Below are 9,541 nucleotides of genomic sequence, written 5' to 3'. Positions count from 1 at the left end.
CTGAGTGGTGCGCTTTGGTACATTTTTATGGCAGTTTCCACTGTTAAAGAGTACCAAAAGGCGAGCTAGACCCACAGCTGAACGCTATTGGTTTATAGAGACACGTCACCATCGCATACACAAGCAGAAGAATTAAAAACAAAGAAACCGCCATTTTAAAAACACAGCCGAGACATTACACCATAATAATATATACATATAATAACAAGCTATGGTCGACTCAAGCTCAAAAAGACCTCGTCATAGTCTTGATGAACAGCAACAAAGCCAAGAAGAACAAAATCTGCTGTGTCCTGTCCTGTTGTTGTTTTACGAGCCCGTCTAAAGCATGAGCGGTTTCACTTTCTCCAGAGAGTTCATGTGCATCGCCGCTTGTCTATATTAGAAATCAGGTGTGCGGCTGCGGGAGTTAATGTTGAATTTCAGTAAGTAGGGGATTTTATCCACCCTAAACAAAGCGATTCCCTTAAATCTAGTTAATACTGACTCATTCATAAATTAGTTGCGGCAAAAATGCTGATTACCGATGTAATTGTCCATGAATCTGCTGTATTAGTGATTATAATTACTTATCTATAAATGGTCTGCAGCATAAATAAACCTGCATTGCAGTGTCATGCATTTGATAAAATGACAGAGAAAATGGACATAAGATAAATTTTTCAGTGCAGCTAAACACCAGGTACAAAAAGTTCACATATTAAGCAATTTGGCTTTCTAAATGAATGCTTATGAAAACACTAATATCACATTATCAATCACAGGCAAATGAGAAAAAAATGATTGAGGAACAGGCAGAGCAGGGTCAGTCAGATGTACAGTGTCAGGCTGATTTATACTTCTGCGTCAAACGCTGATGCATAGCCCTTCGCCGTGGCCGTCGGCGTCACTTACGTGCACCCCTCAAAAAATGTAACTACACGTCGCAACAACGCGTAGCGCAAGCTCTGTGATTGGTCGCCTTGGTAGCGCTGACGTGTCTGGTCGGGACCCAAAGCCGCGCGAATGGCGCGAGCAATTATTTACAAGTGTGTAGTCCCGTGAAGGAGCTCCGGATGGAAAGTTTTGTTTTGTGTTTAACTCATAGTTAAAGTTGTTGCTCGTCCGCCGGTTCCTGCCTCAAAATGAGCGAGTTTGAGCCACTTGTACATCCCGGAAGTGTTCAGGAAAACAAAACAGCAGTGAAGAAACTCGACACAGAGGAACATTTACACCTCACTGCCAACTAGCGTTTCGGAAGTGTTAATGCAGACCAACAGAGACAGCGCACAGAAGAATAAATGCACAGCTACGCGCGTTGCATGCGCCGTGGGTTACGCCGGTCACTTGACGCAGAAGTATGAACCAGGCTTTAAGGGTGTTGTGCTTTATTGAAGAAATAATGACAATTCTTTTGGGGGTGAACAAGTTTTAAATGATCAGTCAATTTAACAAGTGTAATGTGAACTAGTTATTATGTGTATGGAAAACGTATTTTCCTGCATTGATTCTGCTTCAGGAGTCAGTTGACTGTAAACAACACAACAAACAATGCAATAAATAGTTTTGAATAAAAATTAGCTGTCATAGAACCTGAGAAAAACTTAGAAAATAACTATAATGACGTTGTCTCCATGCTATAATAATATTAATGATGAAACAATTTTTTACTGCGGGGACATGTCTTTATTAGTACAATTCGGCTGTATTATTTGTGCCCCTTTCAAAAAAATACTCGAAAGAAGTTTTATATTTATTCCCCCCCTACTGTTAAATCAGATTTACGCCCATGATTGAAGTGCTTCTCAGTAGGGTTCGGTATCGTTTTTTTTTTTTTTTTTTACCAGTGCTAAATCGATACTTTTAAAATGGTACCTGTGCCAAAACTGTGCCTGAACCGACTTTTTAGCCACAAAATTAATTGACAAAAAAATGTGTGTGTGTGTGTATATATATATATATATATATATATATATATATATACATATATATATATATATATATATTAGGGGTGTAACGATATTAAAACCGAACCGAAACATCGCGATACACCAACCACGATACGTATCGCGAAACTCTCGTGGCGTACCGCGGTACTCTCACGCCCCCTGCTGCCCATTGTTGAGGTTGACGTCACTTGTCTCTAACTAATTGAACCAATTTAAACACATCTTTATTATCATATTTAATTAAATTGTTTTTAGTAATGATGAGAATTTGTTCTAAATATATTCTAAAGTTAGTATTTTAGTGCATGTTATGTCGTGTGACTTGAGTAAGCATCACGCTCGTTACTACTGGACGCAGGATGGCTGCTCTACATAGTACTGAGATTGCAGATCCCCCAGACACATTTAAGTCATCTGTGTGGAAACATTTTGGTTTTCCAGTTGAGTACAGGAATAGAATTCGTGTCCTAGACAAAGCGCACGCCTGTCTGTCTCAACTGTTTCACGAAACTTACTTGTAAGGAAAAACATTTAAAAAGTGTGGTAATTTCACAATGTGAGGGTGTAAGCAACAGAACTGCCAACAAAAGTGATTTAATGTACAAAAGTGAAACCAGAATAATGCCCAAATATACAAAAAAGAGAAATATTTACACTAATAAAAATGATATAATAAAGTAGCAAATTCAAACAAAAGTATCAAACAAAAATTAGTTAAACTCGAGCAAGGGGGTGATAGTGAAGACAAACAAAAGAAATAAATATAATAAAACAATTCTAAGTCATGAATAACCCCTCTTACCTTAAGAAAAAAAAGGTCTTCAGCGCAGTGCGCCACATTCTTCCCTATACTGAATAAAATAAACAAAGATGACCTTCACATCTTACCTGATGTCTTTAACAATACATTTTCTACGTGTTTGCAAAATGGAAATCGTATGACATTTTCCCTATCCACCTTACACCAAGACTGAACTTGAGGAGATTGAGCAGCTATATTGTCGGGAAGGAGCAGAGCTAAAAAATAATATACAAATCAATTGAAATAAAAATGTACAAACCTCACAAAATTTCTTAAAGTGGGCAAAAGTAATGCAAAATAATTTTACCCAAACGAAAGTTAAGCAAAAACAACGAAAATCATAATCATGTCAGAAAAATACACGAAAAACGAAATCAAAGGAAAAAGCGCTCTCTCTCCCGCTCTTCCTGACATGCTTTTTACATTCCCGCGCTGCGTCGCCAAATGATGATAGATCGGTCTCCTGACCAATCAGCTGTCAAAAAGGCGGACCTACAGAAATGACAGGCATCAGCTCTCGTGAAGGCGGTCCTACATAAATGACCGGCATAGAGGGAGCGGGAGAGAGAGAGAGAGAGAGAGAGATCGGGAGGCAAACATACAGCCGGCTACAACCCTAACATTAGTTTCAGACACAACTGCAATGTATTTTACTGGTGAATATGTCATGAAAAAACACTTTACAAACACAGTATATGTATATTTTTCATTAATTTAAACAGAAACCTATCTATCTAAATGAAACCATATAATCAAAAATGAGCGTCTGTGTCTGCACAGAGATCAAGCCTCTCATCGGAGAATGTGGATATTATGGTGTTTTTGAAGAAGATCTTTCACTAGTCTACACTGCAGTTATTTATTTAATTTTAGTTTACTTAGTTAAGATGGCTGCACTAAAGAGAATAGTTTTTTTTTCTGACTAGTCTATATTGGAGGTATTTATTTAATTCTAGTTGTTTACTCGGGTATCCTGACTGTAGTAAAAATGCGATGACAAAGTTAATAAAGAAAAAGTTAAGATGTTCTTGTTATTAATTGAATTGTCCCTTAGCATTGCTGTTAACATGACATCAACCCTAACCCCACAGCAAACAGAAACCGAACCGTACCGAACCGAACCTTGGCTCCAAAACCGTGAACCGAACCGAACCGTGCCTTTTGTGTATCGTTACACCCCTAATATATATATATATATATATATATATATATATATATATATATATATATATATATATATATATATATATATATTGTAAGAATCAGCTCTTTGGTTTAAATCATGTTTAAACTTTGGGGATTCGAATCAAAGATTCGAACATGATTCACATAGAATTATTTAAAGCTTGCACTTAAGTATTTGTCCAGCAAATAGAACGTTTAGTGTAAAGCAATTCTGTATTATATTATTACGTGGCCAACAATAACAATATAAAAACAGTATCTAATTATTTATTAAGCAAGGTAGCAGTATCTGAAGCTGAGGCATTAACTTATAAAGCACACAACACACCAACACGGATCTTAAAACGAAACAAAAGTTTATTGCTACTCTATAACACAAAGTACTAATCTACGTAAAACAAACGAATGCACATACATACACACACGCTCAAGCAGTTTGAGGAGAGTTTTGGCTGAGTGGATTTAACTTCTAGCCTTTGCTAAGTTCTTAGCATTGCAACCTGAGAGAAACCATAAAAGCAGAGAATTTCGCTATTCTTTACTACTTAAACATAATTCACACCAGATTCAGTAATGGGTAGAAACCTTGTTTGTGCTACTTGCGTTCTGATGTAATTTTGGTTTCCTTGACTGGTCCAAAGGGAAATCCCGGCGAAGCTGATTGGTCAGCGTAGCAACTTCAGTGACGTGATGGAATTCCCTTGTCGGTGAAGAGGGGTTTCCTTTGTCGGTTGCTAGGGATACGGATGTTGGACAAGGCGGCGTTCGAAGTCCTTCCTGGGTTCCTGTAGTTAGGATGAGTTTCAGAGTTTGGATGTGTTGACCCGATGGCTTGTTGTTGAAGCGGTTGCACAAGCAGATCGGGGGTCGAGCCGGCAGCAAGTGAAGGTCGCGGTCTGCTCCGTGATGTAACGAGGCTTCCGGCGAGGCGATGTAACGGCCACAGCACGAGAAGAGCGACGTCCGGGCAGCGACGGCGGTGACCACTGGCAAAGATGACCGGCAAAAGACGACGATGAAATTCCTTTGTTCAAAGTTTTATAGGCTTTGGTAGATGCTGGGTCTACACAATACTTGTCCAATCAGATAAGGTGCGGGGTGGAGTCACACCCCAATTCTGCCCTCTAGGAGGCCGGGTTGACACCTGGTGTGGGTGCTGCTTTGATAGCATAGTGGTTAAAATAAAGTCTTATAACGTCAACACTTTTCATAGTATGGTTTCTTCATATAAACCAATGCATTTAAAATGTTCCTAGCTTTCAATCGATACCAAACATGAAGTATTTCACAAACATTCTGTAGATTTCATTTGTCGCTGAGGGCTATTACTCAAGAACTATCTATAACAGTTTTGTTAAACACATGGAACATGTACACACAAAAACCTACAGAAACATAAAGCAAACATACATTACTCAAATAAACTGTTTTACTTAAATGTCCATTAAACTTTGAAAGCGTTTCTGATCGCTTCTGTGTCTGCCTGAGAATGTGTATTCCTTGCAGACACCAAAGGACACGCGAGCCAAAAGGTACTTCTCAAAAACCGGTTTGGTGGGTTTTTGGTTGTAGAGCCTCTTATTGTTTTAAGGTGTAAAGTTAATTAACACGCAACTGTGATGTTGACTGGATAGTCGTCCTGTGGATTGCCTTTTGCTGGGTGCCTGTGGATTGCTTTGAAAATGAAATCAAAGCTCAGACATGTAGGTACCAACCAATCTTTTAAGGATAACATGGTCTGTGACTTGTTCGGTTCTGGAACGATCCGTTGACTCCCCACATCCCCCATTTGGATGGTGATGTTCCTGGCATGAACATCGGCAGACACTGGAACAAGAGGCATAGGTAGAGAGAGAACAGACACACAAGACACAAACCACATTTCCATTCCATAGACTGAGTTCTGGTGCAGGTTTTAGCTTAAATTGTTCGGGTTAAGAACACAAGGTGTAGTGTAACATTGCCTGAAATAATTCAAATTTAGTTATTTAGCTAGTTTACTTCATTGCAAGTATGGAGTGGCGCTAGCTTCAACTTAAATAAGCAATAATTCTGCAGCAATTGACACTAATTTGGGAGAAGGAGTCAATCCTACTTTTAGGCCCTATGCATGAATTTGCAGGAGTTCCCTGTAGAGGGGACTGGAACTGCAAATCAGTTAGGGAGAGAGAGAGAAAGAAGGAAATCAAGAGGCACAGGGATGCAAAAAAACAAGGTAGGTTAAAAACCAGCAATAACAGTGTTGCATATGTGGAGTGGCTCCTCTCTTACTAGAGGTTGTTATAGCAGTGCTGTAGAGGAGAAAGTATTAGTGTTGTGTTTAACTAGGTGTTCCCTAGAATGTCAAAGGTTATGTTAGTATGTAGAGGGTAGAACAGTTGATCTGTGTCAAGTTGTGGTCCTCCCCCATTTGTTGTGCAATGATGACGGAGCTTTCAAATGTTCATCCAGTAATGGAGGTACCGGAGTTTGGCATGGGTCAGGAAGGGTTTCAGGACTGAACTGAGGTTTGTCAGAGGAGTGGCAGACGACCAGAACGGCACTTTTGGAAACCTGAGGGCTTTCATCTGCAAGTGTTTGTTGGTTCAGGTGATTGTTGCTTCTCCGCTCGGCGACTAGTCAGGCTGAATCTGCTTTTTCCTGTTTCCTGTCCTCCTCTATGCATTTGAGAAACTCTTTCATCATCAATTTCACCAGTTCTTGAGGGTCAAATCCCGGTGGGGTATTTTCCTCTTGCTGGGATTGAGTCTGAGCGTTGTCAGGGTGGAAGTTTTTGGAGTACCTTCGTTGACTCCTTGGACTTGATGATCCAGGGTTTTGATGTCTTCCCTTAGATGGTCTACTGGATGGTGACCAGCTTTTGTTTGACCCCCATTGGTTTCTTACCTGGTGGTGTTCAGGTGAGCGTCGTTGTCCATGCGGTCCATGCCAGTGACTGTTTATTTGTTTAGGTCTTGTGTCATCGTAGGAGTTCCGTTGTCTATTGGACGAAGACGCATTCCACGCTGGGGATGGTGGTCTCACGCTGTTTGAGCGTTGGGCACCCTCTAGTGCCAGTTCTGGATGGGTGTTAAAGTCAAAAACTGTGGCAGTTTTAGTGTTTTTCTCTAACACCATCTTTTGTTTGTCGTGGGCTTTCTGTGTCAAATCTCGCAATTGCTGGATGCTCATTGTTCGTGGGCATGCGAGTACTCCGAGATGTTGGCTTACTGCAGGATGGAGGTTTCTCAGGAAGAGAATCTTAAAGTTCAGGTCTTCTTCCATATTCGGTTCGTTGCGAGTTCCGAAAAAGGCTTGCCTGAGTCGGTTGTAGTAAGCATGTGGGGACTCATTGCGAGCTTGTTTTGTCTCCAGAGCACTTAACAGTCCTTGATCTGATTCAGGGTTTGCAAACTCTTTGATGAGGGCTTCTTGGAGCAAGCGGTAATCGTTCTTTACCCGAGCCGGTTGTCGGTCCAGGAAGCTGCGCACCTCAGTGCTGGATGTGGCTCGAAGCAAATACAGTCTTTCTTTATCAGAGACATTGGGTCTCATTTCCAGGTGGAAATCAATGTCTTGCAAATAAGCGTGGACCTCCAAACCACCTGACACACTTGGAGTAAACTTGCCAACGTTTCTGGCCAGCTTGTCAAGGTCTTTAAGGTCCAGACTGTATGACGATCTGTGACTGACTATCACAGGCTCTTGTCGCTGTGGGGTAGGTAAGGCTCTTCTGAAGGTGTTGGCGAAGATCTTCGGCGTGGTTTCTCACCTCTTTCAATAGGTGAGAGCTCAGGGACAGGGGATCCTGTCCTGCTTGGCAGGGGCGAGGCTGGTGCACATCTTGTCTTTGGAGGTTCATAGCGCAGTGCATAGGCATGCCTGAGTTCACTGTGTACAGTACGGTACGATACGGGTTGGTACGGCTCACCTTTATCAGGCTTGCGTTTCCACTACCAAGGGTACCCTTTTGTTGGGTGTGGTGTACGTTAGAAAGTTTCCGTCGCATCATTCTAGCTCGAGAAAATGTCTACAATAAAGCTGTACGGGTCGCTCACATATCATATGAGAAGCACTTCTCACAAAACAGACGCTTTACACACTTAAATACTTGTGTATAAATGTTTATTATTAACCTTTCTATGAACAGGATTTGATTATAACTGCAGATCAATGACGTCTGTAATTATATTAATATATAAATAAATAATAATAATAAATAAATGAACATATATGAACACATACAGACCCTTTCAGTCTACAATATGTGACCAACTACTGAAAAGCTACACACGGCAGACATTTAGTCCTTATTTAGGTTCAATACAGCACAAAGTATAGGCTACAATCAGTGCAAACCTCTCATCTGTGTCTGTAATCTTCACCAGCACATGTAAACACTGTTAGTCACTCCATCATTCCCAGTTCATATTAGTCCAAAAAGTGATTATACAAATAAAAACAAAGCAGTTTGTTTATGTTTGCTGAAGAAATAACGTGCTCCTTTTTTTCCGGCTTCTCCTTTGTTTTTTCCGCGATTCACTCTCGCGTTTGTCAGTATCTGACAGGTTTGGGTTTCAAAATCACGTCAATAATCAAGCGCACGTTATTATCATCAGCTCAAGAAGTTTGTTATGTCAGATATAGACGCGCGGCGAGCGCAAGCAAGAAAGGCTACGAAACACAAACTAACTACGAGGCACAGGGTAAATCTGCTCTACTGCATGGCTTTGTGGCTGTTCATCAAGATGACGACAAGGTTTGTTTGAGCCCGGATCGACCATGGCTCGTTATTATATGTATATATAATTCCGCTGTAATCTCCCGCTGTTCATTTTAAACATGGCGGCTCTTTTGTTTTCATTCTGGCTTGTTGCATAAGCGAATGACATTTCTCTGTTAACCAATAGCGCTCGGCTGCGCGTCTAGCTCCGCCTTTTGGTACCCTTTCTCGTGTTCAGTACCCTTTCGAAATGGTGCCGAAAAAGTGGTACGATTCAGTTCGGTATGCCTTTTGACAGTGGAAACGGCCATAAAAGCGAACCAAACTGAACCATACCATACCGTACAACTCTGTGGAAACGAGCCGAAATGCATTCCAGAATCTGACAGATTGAGTAGCTGTGGGCTCTAGAACAGTTAAATGTTGTCCTACAGTGTTCTGCCTGCATTTCATAATTAGCCTTGCATTTACTAACACAGACTATGAAGAAGATTTCTATTCTCTCAGTGTGAAGTATTTTCTAAGTGTAAAGCAGTTAATTATCTCTTCCCAAAATGTATGTAGTGTTTGCAGCAAACATGCCAGCCTGTGTTAAAAATACAGTGATATGTCTGTGTAAGATGAGTATGCCTGCACAGGAGCAACACTAGGAGAAGGCTGAGTGACTGATTGTGTAGAATAACTGAATATGTAAAGCACTGATTATATATGTTAAATACTTGTATGAAGGTATATGTGTCAGAAGTTGGAATGAGTAACATATTATCAAGTGATTATGCTTTCATGACAATGTATGTAAACACTTAATCCTTTTGCATAAGTTGCATCTATGGAGAGAGAACTTTGGTGTCAAAACAGTTGCTGACACAGACCTGTAACATCTCTGTTGACATGAGCTAGTGGGCTGAGAGCCAAGAATAGCAG

This window comes from Danio rerio, chromosome 3 (assembly GCF_049306965.1).
Source record: "Danio rerio strain Tuebingen ecotype United States chromosome 3, GRCz12tu, whole genome shotgun sequence".
Classification (NCBI taxonomy): Eukaryota; Metazoa; Chordata; class Actinopteri; order Cypriniformes; family Danionidae; genus Danio; species Danio rerio.
Note: the sequence above shows the minus strand (reverse complement) of the source record.